We start from the raw sequence: 13,831 nt of genomic DNA on the forward strand, positions 1-13,831 counted from the left end.
CAATTAACCGGGTTTCGGCAAAAGGATCGGCCCGGGCCCTACCTTGTGCTCTGCGAATGAAGAGCGAACGTGATCTGTTGTAATTCTCAGAAAATATCAGGAGACTCTTGTTCTGGCTTGGTAGTATCGCTTGGTAGCGTTTTTCAGCGCTTGCCAAAGACACTGTTATATAGGCAAAAATCTGGCACTGGCCCGTGCGTGCAAATTCTGACCTTGTAAACTGGCACGACAGGCCTGGCTGAATCCTGCAGGAGACACTTGCATCATCTTGGATCCAGCTATTTTCTCTACTTCACCTCAAACCTTAAACTCTGAATCTGCTAAAAGGAGCAGATTTTTCAATTTCATCGTAAATTTCTGTCCTACCCGGTGTATCTATATTCAGTAGCACAGAAAACATCCAGCGCCTGGAATTTGCTAGATTGTGTAACTTCTTGGCGTTGAGCTCTTAAGTTTTACTATTCAACTACACAAAACTTTATGATGCTTTTGATACACCAGAACAATCCAACCTTAAGCATGCTCCTGTACTAGAACAGTGCAAAATAAATTTCTTATTCCTGAAACCAGCACATTTGTATCATCACAGCTCTCATTTCAGCTGACTAAATAAGCCTTTTTGAAGTGTTCCCATTCAGCTAAAAAATGGATTTTTGCAGAACATGAGTTCGTAAAGTCGTCAGTGATGGCACAAGCAAAATCTATCCAATTATTTTTTTCATTTAAGCTTAAGAGTTTTATCTTTTAGATAGCAAAAGTGACAGTTCTCTTAAATCCAGTAAATACGTATCCAGCTCACTGAGATTTTCAGAGCAGCCAAGGAGTTTTGCCATGTATTGGTGATAAAAGGAAATAAGAAATGAATATTTTTTGTCTAAATCCCTTAAGCAGCTTTGAGAACCTCAATTAAGAGCTGAAAAGCTTAAAATACTTCTTTGGGATTGTCCATACATGTTAGACATATATTACTGTAAAACTTCACAAAAGGTGACTGCACTTAGATAGGTGAAAATATCAGATTTAAATTATCATGGTTTCACTTAAAATACAGAATATGGAATACAGGTTTTTCAGATGTAAATATTTGGCTGGCTTTTTCCTCAATTTAGAAGTTGAGGTCTAGGTAAAAAAAAAACAAGTTGTATTTAAACTTGGAGCCCTTTGTGTCTTTGCTGTTTCTTGAGATTTATTAGACTCTTTAGCTTTAGTAATCTTGAAGGTGCAGTTTTTCACTCTAGCTAGAGTAGATCCAGAGCATCCGTCCCTGTAGCTCTGTGCAGGTTTTCTATAGTAGCTGAATGTTTCTAAGGCACTTGAAAATACATTTTTCTTATTGCTTTTTTTGTTGTTATTGTTGTTTTAAGTCTGAGGCTCTTGTGATTTTCTCAGGGGGAAGCTGGGGAAAATTTGTCAATGCCAGTGTGTAGCAATATCTCCATTTTCTAAACCTAAGTATTTGCATCTTGATTTAAATTTTTCCTACAGGGTATGAAAAAGCACACTTATAGTAGAAGAGCTGTTAGTTTAGGAATGGTTATTCATGCTGTGTTATTTATAAGTGAGGGACAAACATTGGTAGAATTCATCAAGATCCCCGTGCTAGAGATTGATAGTATAGTGCGTTACAGGCATTTTTCCTAACGCATCTGAAGCATTCGTTGCACAATTTGTTGATGCAGTGGCATATTGATGTCACATTTTGGCAGGATCTGAGTGATCCAGTAAAGCCAGATAGATCCAGCTTTTGCCTTTTCCCTTAGCGGGGCCTAAATCTCTTGGCACTGGTCAGTGAGAAAGCTGGCAAAGCAGCAGTCGGTGCAGAGGAGGGATGGAGGGAGATGTGTGCAGGGACAGAGGGCTGGCAGGGGCACCTGCTTGAGGGGCTGTTCTTCAAATACAGTTGAGTCCAAGCCACACTCACAGGTCTGTGCTTTCCACAGGTGTCCACTCTGCCTTTGCTCTCGCTCTTCACAAGGAGAAGGCTCAGTGAGATTGTTTCTCTCTCCATCTAGTCCTGATCTGGAAACAGTGCATGATCCTTATTGCTCAGTTGTAGTGCAATTTAAAAAATGCAGTGATGGGTGGCACAGAAAGCATTAATGTGTAATTCTGTACTATACATATAAAGGCAAGTTCTTTACGGCTTAGAAACTGGTGAGTGCTGGGATTCATGATCTTTGTGACTCTGCTCTGTTTATGAATGTGAAAATCTGTTTTGTTACAGGGCATTGTGGTCCCTTTTGGTCTATCTGTGTGGCTGCGTTAATATTTGAACCAGTGATGTCTGTGTGCTACGAGCTCTCTAACCTTTGTTGTTTGTTATGGCAAAAATGGAAAAAATCATGGCAGAAACTATGAAAGTCACAATGTTTGTTAAGAAAAAGAAAAGTCACCATATGGCTCAACAGATTTTAATTAATATTAAATTGCCAGGGAAATTTTGAAGGAAGTCAAATAAAAATCCTTTATTTTACAAATAAATGCTCCGATTTTGTTTTTGAATACATTTGTGGGGCAATTGGGACTATTAGGAAGCCTGAAGACAGCAATGGGAGTGCAGAGGCATTCTCAGAAATACAAAGTTCACAAGCTCATTTTGGAGAAGCTGGCAGCTACCTAGCTACTGTCAAAACCCTGACACTTAACTACCCCTGGGGGATGGTAGATATTTCACTCCTTTAAGCCTTACTGATATTTATGTCATCCTGTAAACTTAAAGAAACAGTCTTAAATCACTGACTGTGAAACTGCATGAGGCAATTTATATAGATTCCAAGTTAACAACAGTTATTCTAACATTCTTCATGAACGCAGTGATTGGAATGACAGGGTCTGTGGTTTCCATAACGAGAGACCACATGGCAAGGGTCAGTCATGATTTTTATTAGGAAAATCTTGCACTGGTAAACAGGCCTGCACACTCCATGTAGAAAAGTGAAGATATCCTCAATGTGTTGTGTGCAACAAAGTGTTCAGTGGAAGAGTTTTAAATGCAAATTGAGGGGGATGAGTTGTAGCATTGGAGGCAGCCATAGCCTGTGATGTGCTTTATTCCTACAGCTTTGGAACTGAGACTTGGAGGGGCCGCTTTGGGGAACTTGTGCCTCTGAATGCCCAGCAAGTTTTATCCATCACTCAAGGGTGCATCTCAGATGTCTCTGAATCTCTGGGTGTTTCTCATGTGTGACAACAGATTGTGTTGCCAGCATCCACCAATAACACATTTGGTCATAAAGATACAGATTTGCTGCTTTGTTCAGTAACAGATTAATGTTCTGGTGCATATATGTTGTATAAAACATCATTCTATTAGCTCATGTAACCATGGAGATAAGTAGTTTGCATACATGGAAACTCTTTGTGTTCATTTATGCCTAGTGCCTATATTTTATTAAGAAATAGATATTTACAAACATGATTACTAATAAATATTTTCTTTAATGCTATTTTTTGCTAACTGAGAATAATTGGCCTAATTTGCGAAAACATGGAGCTGATTAAAGATTAACCACTGAAAATTACCTAGCTTATTCTTAGACTCAAGTGAGGTGCAAAAACTGTCAAAATTAATATAGCAATAGTGTTAAACTTTATCAATAACATACAATTAGGATTTGTAATATTGTTAGTTCTGACAGATTCTAATTACACTTTATGCTTTGTTTTCTAGTGGCAGTTATAAGGTATGACTGGTACAACCACACATTAGTGAAAGTGCTAATTATATTATGTGTGTTTACACATTCCTTTCCCATGCTAATGTGCTTATATGTGTTTAGGGAGTACATATAAAGAAGGTTTTTGGGATTCTTTACATGATTTAATGAATAATAAATTTGAACAAGACACAATCAAAATTAATTTTAAAAAGCTAAAAAATTTTGCTAATGATGCATATACAATGTTCAATTAAAAAGACTCGCTGTAGAAACCACCAGTCACAGTAACAAATGGCAATTAGATTGTAACTAGTGCGAGTGGAATACTAACAGTATAATTCTTCATTATGTTGGAGTCACACCAGTTTTATTCTTCTGTAACTCTGTGTCTGTTAGTAAATACCAGCCTAGAACTTGTCAGCAGAATGAAGAATGTAATAGATTATAACCAGCATAATTACAAACTCCCAGTCCTGTTTCAGTTGGAGTTTGGAATGTTTCCAGAGAGGGAGACTCGATGCCCTCCCTGTGCAGCCTGCCCAGTGCTCTGCACCCTCAATAGGAAGTTCTTCCTCATGTAGAGGTGAAAGTTCTTGTGGTTTATTTTATAGGCGGTCTGTGCCACTCCTGCCCATATCTGAAATAAGTGCTTTGCAGGAATTGTGACTTCCTTGGGAAAAGTGAGCTCTGAGTCGGTTTGCACTGAGCTCACCTTTCCCACTTGCAACGAGCTCAGCAAGAGCTGCTGCTGCAATGTGCAGCTGCTGAGAGAGGATACAAGCCATGATCATAGACTAACACATCATCCACATCAAATCATCAGACCAGAAGAACAGGAAATTGCCTCCCAGTAGGTCTGTCCTGCCTTCACCTCGTGTGGTTGTGTTTCTTAGCACCATAGTTACTGTTGTTTGTCCAGCCACACAGTCAGTTCCTAGCACAGGAGGTTTTGTTTGCAGAGGAGCTGGTTTGGATGTGCAGTGACACTGTTCTCCAGACAAAAATGCCTCATACAGAAAGGATCATCTGCCAGTGTAGATAAAGAAAAGAGGAGATAGCATGTCTTTCCACTCTCACCTGATTGCAGATCCCAAGAAAGCTGCATGTAAATGGCCAAATGGCCACTGCTCTTAAGTTTTCCTGAATTTGGACCCTGGTATGTGTCTGCTGAAGTCAACACAAACCTTTTGCTGACTGCATTGAAACAGAGTGTATGGATAAGGGCCTCATCTATACAAGTGCTGCAGGTTTGTAAACCAACCATTCCTCATTTATGAAGTAGAAAAAAGTTTCATAGAAGATTTAGAATCTCCAGGGATGCACTGATACTGCAGTTGCTGTGATTGCAGGGTAGCACAAATGTATTGGGGTTGATTCTGCAACCCCTTTTGAAAGTCTTAGAATGTGGAAAGCCCACAACCCCACAGATAATCAGCTCCAGTTCTTAACTATCCTACTATTTGAGTTTTTACTATTGACCTTACTTAAACATGCGCTGATGAAGTTTATGCCCTTTTTTCTGTTTACTTTAGACAAAATTGATGTGAAGAAGGATATATTCCATTTTATTTTGTAGCTGCTCTGTACACATTTTAAAAAAAATATTGCATCTTCCTGTAATTTTCTCTTTTGTAAAAGATTAAGCAATGCCACTTTCTTAAACCTTGTCCCACAGGTTGGTTTTTCTAAGTCTTGATCATCTTTTTTGTTACTTCTCTTAGACTGGCTTACTTTAGTAATGACCAAGCTGGACAAGTACCAGAAGAAACTCTTCATGTGTGTTACATGCAGTATTTCTGTTTCTATGTCCCTCCATGAGGTATTGCAATACCAGGATACTGTTGAGTAGTGTTAAGCTTGTTATCCTGTTACCTTTGGTGATGCTACTGAGTCATTTTCTCAGCGACTGTGTTTTTTGTGGTTGATTAGTCCTCCCTAACTTCAGAATGTTAATGCTGTACTTAACCACTTGTATCCTACTTCTTCAAAACAATTTACCCAGATGCTTTTATATTTTGAGCACATCCTCATCTTATTCTCTTGAGGTTTTTCTAGATTTATGTTCCCTGCAAATTTAACTAATATGTCTTCTATTCCTTTAGCCAAATAATTAATCAAAATATGCTGAATTATATGCTGGAATGCCACTGAGGAAAACCCTGTAGTTTGACAGTGAATCATCAGTAACTGTTTTCTGAGTAGAGCTAAGCAATCATTTAAGTGGGATTTTTCTAGGCTATGTTTCTCCCCAGCTTTTTATGACTATATTGTAAAGTTCTTATTAAATATACCTGTTGTGTTTTGCCTGCCTGTAATACCTGTGGCAGTATTGTACAGAAAAATCAGTCTCCATTGCTAATTACACCTCCCCTTATTTTCATCTAGATATTATAATTATTTCCTTGTTGATGACAGTATTTCTGCTGTAACTAGAAGTAAGCTTCCTAGCTCTTTTCTCCCCTATTTTTAATGCTAAGCACTGTGTTTGTACCTGTTCATAAGTTCTGTTTAATGCTTCTGAGATTGCTTCTATCTATGCTCAGAGTGTCAGAGGATGAATTTGAGCAGGTGGAGTATTCTGAAGACAACTAACTTGCCTAAATACTTTCAAGCTGGTGTTTTCCCATTACTGGTGTTAGGTCTGTTATGCTTCCAATCACACTGGACCACCTTAGGTAATTGAAATCTCTTTTTTTTTCAGATACCAGTAGTATTTTAACTTCATATAGCTTGCTGGAAGTTACAGAATGTATTTTAGAGGCTGCATAAGTATGCAGGCATTTATCTACTTCAAGCTCCTGATGTCTGTGGCCGGATGGATGGCAGTATCCAGCCTGGCTGTGATTTACATCTAGCTTTGGTGTATCTGCACTGCATTGCCATTGCATCAGTAAACAAATAAATTTATCCTAAAGTAGGAAAAATTGCTTAGATAGAAATCTTCCTTATAGAGTTCGTGAAAGTCTGGCTTAAATGGTTTAGTATTGCTAAAAATGTTTATGCTGTACTAGTACCTAAAACATGCTGGACCTGAAATGAAAGGAAGATTTGAAAGGATTTTCTTCTGATCATTTTTTTCTTGGTTACAAAAATTCTCTCCAGATCTCAAAGTGAAAATTTGATTCTTTAATCAGACTTTATCCACTAGTGATTGCTGGTGATACAGATGAGACATAGTCCTCTTACCATATTAACTGCTTCACTGTTTGTTGTACTTAACAAACCTTCAGAAATTACTGGATTCAGCAGAGCATCCATTTAGAGCAACTCCACTTGGTTACTGACATAAGGGACTTCCTGGCAGCAAAAGGTTTAATGTTGCTGTATAAATTCAGGGCAGACAGCATGAAAAAGATATGAGAGTACTTTGTACCTCAGATCCTGTTCAATACAAAAGAAAGAACGATTTTTATTGAAGTAGGAATATTCTTACTCACTGGAGAGGTACTGCAACACAGAGGAATTAGAAAACCCAAAGACCTGGATGTTAAGAATTGTGTTTAAACTACAGATCTCGAAGCATTTTGGGAGTAAGTGCTATTATCAGCATTTTTAGCAGGTAGAGAAAGAGATTGGGAAATTCCATCACTGACTGTGGAGGTCGTTAAACAGCTACTGTCCAAGTTGAGACATTTTATGATCAGCAGTTCCAAAAACATTCATCAGGGAGTATTCAAGGAACTGCTTAAGAATGTCTCTGGACTGTTAATGTTGGTTTTTATTAATTGATACAGCACTGGGAAGGCAAATACTGTGCCAGAATTTTAAATAGGATGGCTTCTTAATTACAGGCCTTTCAGCCTGGTGCCAATCTCTGGCAAAATAATGGAAGACTGATATGGGGTATTATTAGCAAAATAATCAGGAATAATGTAATATATGGCTGTTCTTATTGGTTTATGGAAAATATATCTTGTTGGAATAACTCAATAACTTTCTTCTGATATATGAGATTTGGTTGATGAATGTTGTAGTGCTGATGTAATGGACTTTCTTGGGGCATTTGTCATGATACCACACAACCTTTCATTAAGAAATGAGAATAATGCTAATTCAACTGGGCAACATATTAAAAAAGACCTAAAACTGCTCATCTGGTAGTCTTAATATCCAAAGGGGGAATTATGATCTAATAGACTCCCTTAGGGACTGTTGGGTCATACTCTGCTTCCCATTTCTTTTAAAGACAAGAAAATTATTTTAAAAATAATTAATGGTAAATTTATGTAGATGGAATAAATTTGGGGATTTTGGAATAAATTTAGTGTATGAAGTGATTAATAAATCATATACACTTCAGTAAAACCGAAGGTAAAGCCCTGTCCTTTGCAGGGCAAGGAACTGGACTTTGATGATCTTTATGGATCCCTTCCAACTCAGGCTATTATATGGATCTTTGATTCTAAATTATATTTGCAGGCTGAATGTCTGACCTGAGAAATAATAACTGAAAGGTATGTGGGAGATCATGATAGATAATTGGGGGATGTAGGGTTTTACTGTCGCACCAAAGGCCTAAAGGTGGCCTAAAGAGAAACTTCCAGCAGTAATGATGGAGCTATCCTGTGTCAGGAGGGATGTAACTTCAGGAGTCAGGAGTAACTTCACCAACAGCTGAGTCCATGTGAAGATACAGATTCATGTGTCAGAAAGGAATAAAGAGTTAGTGAAGGGTTAGAGTATGATTAATAGACTGGATATTCTGTGCAGTAAGATACTCAAGGACTTGAACCTGCTTAGTTTAAGCAGAGGTAATTTGTCCCAGCCTGTGTGTATATAAGGCACAGAATATGAGGCTGGAAATCTTTGACATAGCAGTTATAAGGAAATAAAATGGTGTAAAGTTGGAAGTTAGACAAAGGTAGACTCTAGGTGGGCATTTCTGTAATAATGGTAATCAAACCATTTAAATTGTTTATAAGGGACCATTGTGGGTTTTCTGCCTGGAATTTTTAAAATGAAGATTCCTTGGGTTTTATTTTTTCTGAAAAACATATTCTACTTCAAGTAGGAATTGATTTAGACTGAACCTATAGTTGTGTTATGGGAACATTGTGTAGTGTTATTGATCATTGTGTTATTGATCATTGTTAGAACTGTTTTTGTCATTTCTAAACTGATTTACTCACTTACAGTGTTATCCTGTATACTACACAACTTCCTACTAAATAAGAGAAAGGCTGGAATTTCTTAAATATATGTTTCTTTACACATGCATGTGCATGTGAGAGTCCTGCTTCCATGCTCAGTGTGGGAGGTTGAAGGGAGCTCTTTCTCCATCTGTGCACCTTGCCCAGGAACAGTTCTCAAGCTGTACTTTGTGCTGGGTGAGTGCAGCAGCATGGAAACCCCATCCAGGGCCAAGATGAACCTCAGTCTGTTGTCTCTAGACAGCTGATATCACTCTGAAAGGGTTCTTCTTGGAAGCCAAGGCTGCTCTCCCACATGCACACCATATCAGATGAAGAATGTGCTTTCCTCAGTTCCCTTGGAGCCATCAAAGCTTTTTTCATTACAATTTTTGGCTTTCCTATGCTGCACTGGCTCCCAAGTCATTACTTTCCTCTGCTGAGCTGGAAGTTCGTGTTTCAGATGCTGATTTTTTGTAATGTGTGTTCAATTTCAGCCCCTAACAATATTTTTTTATTAATGATGAGTCTTTCTTTCTTTCCTTTTTTTTTTTTTTTTTTTTTTTTACTGGAATACCCATGTTGGTTAAATAGCTCCTATCCCACAGATCAGGAATTGTTTGCTGACACACAGAAAATGTGTACCACCGAAAAGGATGTAAGGAAAGACTCTCCTGAGACTTGTTTTTGTGGGATCCTGAATGTGTGTCTGTCCCACCAGCTCAGAAGGCCAAATCTTTATGTCCTTGCTCAGATGCTTGGATATGAGAGGTGCTCTGAAATTGTTCAGTCCAGCTGGGCCAGTTCCAGAGTGATTCAGTGTCACTCCTTAAGTCATTTGGTATTCTTTATGTTTGATGTAGTGTCATGTGGAGAGGCAGCACAAGGATCCCTGTATTTTACCGCATTTCACAGCAAGAAGGGCAGCCATGCAGAGAAGTGTGTACATCACCTCGTTGATAAGAGAACACATCCCCATTTGATTCCAGCACAGGCTGTGGAGGGAGCTGTGATGGACACCTGCCAAGGGAAAAGCTGCAGGGTCACCAGTTATGGTAATACACCAGCTTCAGTTCATCTTTTCTTCTGCTGTTGCAGAAATAGCAAGACAGGATTAATAGCAAGGAAGTAACTCTTGAATAGCAGGAGTTTGTAAATGTCAGACTCAGTGTGTCAGACTAGTCTGCCACAAACAAATTCTGCTGCATTTTTCCTTATGGATTTTCTGTCATTCACAAATAACCTGTGTTTCAGGCTCATTATGTAATGGTTCTAGGCATATTCATAACAGAGGTATTCTTTTTGACTATAGAGAGGGAAAAAAGGCATCTTTTTTTCGGTTGTTAACAAAATAGTCATCTGAACGTATTGGGATGTGTAGATGGTAGCAGACAAAATTTGACTGGGGCTCTTTGACAAAGAGAGAATGAAAAGCTCACTCTGGATTTTAAAGATCTTTAAAGAGCATACATCAGCAGCAATCAGGTCTAACAGGCTGAGATAGGGTGAAAATAATCATTTACATCTTACACTTATATGAGGAGTATCTCTGTAAAGCAAGTGATTAAAGTGCACACTGGGCTCTGAAGTCTGTCTTTTGAAAAACTGATTCTTTGAAAGCTGCCTTCTAGTTTGTCAGTGTCAGGGAAACCAGTTTTATTTTAGGAATTCTTTCATGTCTATATGATAAAATAAGACTCCAGTGCAGGGGAAATATTTTTATTTTGGCTTTGGGCCAGTTTGACTACCTGTCTCGATTGTCAAGAACAGAATAAAAACCCCGCTGGAATAAGAAGAGGCTATTTTCAAAGCAAACATGACTGATACAACAACACAAGACTCAGAGAAAGGCATGGGATTTGCACTTACAGATCTCTTGGTGCTTTTGTAAATCTAATCCCAAAAAATAAACCTTCTCATTACAAACTGCTATGTAAAAGGGATTCTTCACAGTTGGGCAGCTGAATAGAGCCTAAAAATAAAGCTTTAAAGGACAGTTGTTACAAGTTTTCACTGTTCACATTTTGTTTACTTTTAAAGTGAATATTTGAGTCTCAGAAATGATGAATTTTCATAATTTTCAAAAAGAAACACTTCCTCACTTTGTCAGGGATATTACCTGGTCATGTAAACTGAGGGCTTAGACCACAATTTATAGAATCTAACCTTTCCTAGCACTGTTTCTCTTTAAACTTGTCACTAGCACAGCCTCCCTACTGCTGCTTTCTCAGCTGTAATCTGGGGCGGTGTGTGTGCATGTCATTAGCTGCACATGTCCCAGGGCCAGCAGAGAGTTATAAACTCTGATAAAAAGCTGTTACTGACAACCCCTCTTAATGGGGGATTTCAAATTCAGAAAGTAACAAGAGCAGATGTGATCAGGAAAAAAGCAATGACTAACAGATACAAAACCACAGAGCTATAAGAATAAATACAAACAAATCATTGTGCTGTGCTCACTTTCATCATGACAGACAACCTTTCACTACAAAAATACATACACAGCAGTAGAAGCTGGAAAATCCTGGAGCAGATCTTCAGCAGGGATAAATGCTCACAGCTCCATGACAACAGCATTGTGATAATTTATACCTGGCAAAGGCCTGCTCTTTACAGAACAACTCCACCTCTTTTTGAGTGGAATCCATCTTTTTGCAGAGAGGTATTTACTTCCTCTGGTGTAGGCTTAGCAAGTAAATCCTGCATGAGGGGTTGGAAGGCAAATAGGTCTTGTGCTGCTTTGCTGCATCAGAGTATTTCACCTGCTGTGTTGTTGCATTGTTCAGATGAACGATTTGGCCTCCAAAGAATTCCTAATTCTTTGCTAACTAATGTGAAAGTCAGCTGGTGTCCCTTGAGATGCTATAATTAAGATACAGCAGATGTTGAAACTTTTCTTCAGAAGGTACTAGTGATTAAGATATCATGTGTAGTAGACATATGCATTTGCTTAGATACAAGGGAGAAAATAGGGGTTATGTGAGATCCCTGTTTCATGAGGCAAGGAGGAGGACGCAGTGTGTGCTGGGAGATTTGTTTAGACAAGCTCATGGCAGAGGAATTAACTTGGGAAGTGTCTGGCTGATCAAGAGCAAAAATGTTGCTGACGTGTGGAAGCTGGAGGGCATGTAGAGAATTTGTACTTTGGCAAAAGAACTACTTGATAAGTCCAAGGAGGACACAACAGCCTAATTTTTTTAATGCATTCCCCTTTACTTACTTTATTTGGATTACTGCATATCATCCTGCTTTGCTCTGTAACCAAATGAAGAGATGGTGGCATTTTGAGGAAAATTTTGTGTCTTGTCTTTCTCTCTCTACTTTGGGAGGTCTCAAATCTCTTGTCCTTCTCTGAAATATGGAGTGATTTCATTTGAATTTTTGCTTTCTTTTCTGTATTACTGCTTGTCTGCTGTTTCCTTTTGCTAAAGATACCTTGCCTAGCATGTATCTGCTGCTTGTGACAGGGTGTCTCTTCCTGATGTGATAAAAATCCTTCCAGCAGCTGATTCTGGAATACTGATGCTCCAGTCTCAGTGCCTTTTCATAAATCAGAGCAAGGAAATTGCTGCTTAAGCACTGTTTGTGCAAGCTTTGGTTTAGAAACTGAGTGGTGTTTCTGTTAAGGATTCAGAAAATGCACTTAGATGGTATAATATTGAAGTGTTTGCTCCAATGATGGATAAGGAGACTTTAATGTGTTCAATTAAAGCTTCACAAATTCTTCTCGTGGTAACAGGCTGTGTTATCATCCTATGAGAACTGTGAAGTGAGTTAATAGTGATTAAAATATCTCCTGTACCTGCATCTCGCTTTGCTTCCATTACTGGCATGTTAGCTCTGCTGTCTTGCCTAAATTCCAGTTAAAAAAATGGTGTTCTGCCCACCTTAATTGTAACTCCTTCTGAAGCACTCAGCACTCCTTCAGCTCCCCTACTTATCCATTATTTCTGCTCCAACCTGTTGAGCAGTACCTGGGAGCTGCCAAGCTATGGAGCTTTAGTCATGATTCCTACATAATCATCTGTAAGTTAATTTCTCAGCACTTTCTTAGGACAAAAGGCAACATTTGAGTTATTCCTTCCCACCAGAGCTGTGTTATTTCACACAAAAATCTGAAGAACTAAGACCAGCTGTGTGAACGTTTTTGGGAGCTCTGTTGGCACCGTGCATTCAGTATGCTTTTATAGGTGTGCTAGTTGAAGTAAATAAATTAAAATATTTTCAGAGCTAAAAAACATTTACAAAATAACATGACAAAACCACCTGTAATCTCTTCGAAGTGTGAACTACAGTTCAACAAAGGTGTCACTCTTCTATTCTTACTAATATAGCAAAAATGCTTTCAATTTTTGTCACATTTTTCTCTTAAGCACTGCAAAACATTTTAGAAGTTTTAGAAGTTATGGATTATCATCATCTTCATTTGAGAGGGGAATGTACTGAACTCAGAGGAAAGTTAAATGGATTGGAGAGGAGCCTTCAAAGTACTGAAAACCTAAGTTTTGAAATCATCTTCTTTCTGAAATGTGAAATCATTTGTAATTGAAGCAAAACTGTTCCCAAAATATAACTTGCATTTTTGAAAGGGAGTCAGGAGAGTGTTTATATAACCCCAAAAATACCTAAATATCTTAGATATGGCTGAAGCCATTTCTTTAGGCTGGGGAGTGATCACTTAATCACTTCCTGCAATCAATAGTTACAACCAATTCTTACTTTGCCCTTTTGTAGAAACCGAGCTGTTAATAGAAATAAAAGATGATTAACAGTTTCCTTCAAAAACTTGAGTAAACTGAATCAGTATTGTTAACTCTTGAGACCTTTTTTCCTTTGGTTTTGGATTTTTTTTAACCAGATTAGCATAGTGGGTTTCTGACCTGTAACTAAATCTCTTAAGCTGGAGGGAAAAGTTTCTGGTTTTGTTTGCCCAATGACAGACAGGAGAAACACATCTTACCTCAAACCAAAGGTACTTCTTGGTCCAGTCAGGAACTTAACAGAGGAGTAACAGTGTTGAATTTTAGCTTCAAGATCAAGTAA

This window comes from Corvus brachyrhynchos, unplaced genomic scaffold (genome assembly GCF_000691975.1).
Source record: "Corvus brachyrhynchos isolate BGI_N302 unplaced genomic scaffold, ASM69197v1 scaffold162, whole genome shotgun sequence".
Taxonomy (NCBI): Eukaryota; Metazoa; Chordata; class Aves; order Passeriformes; family Corvidae; genus Corvus; species Corvus brachyrhynchos.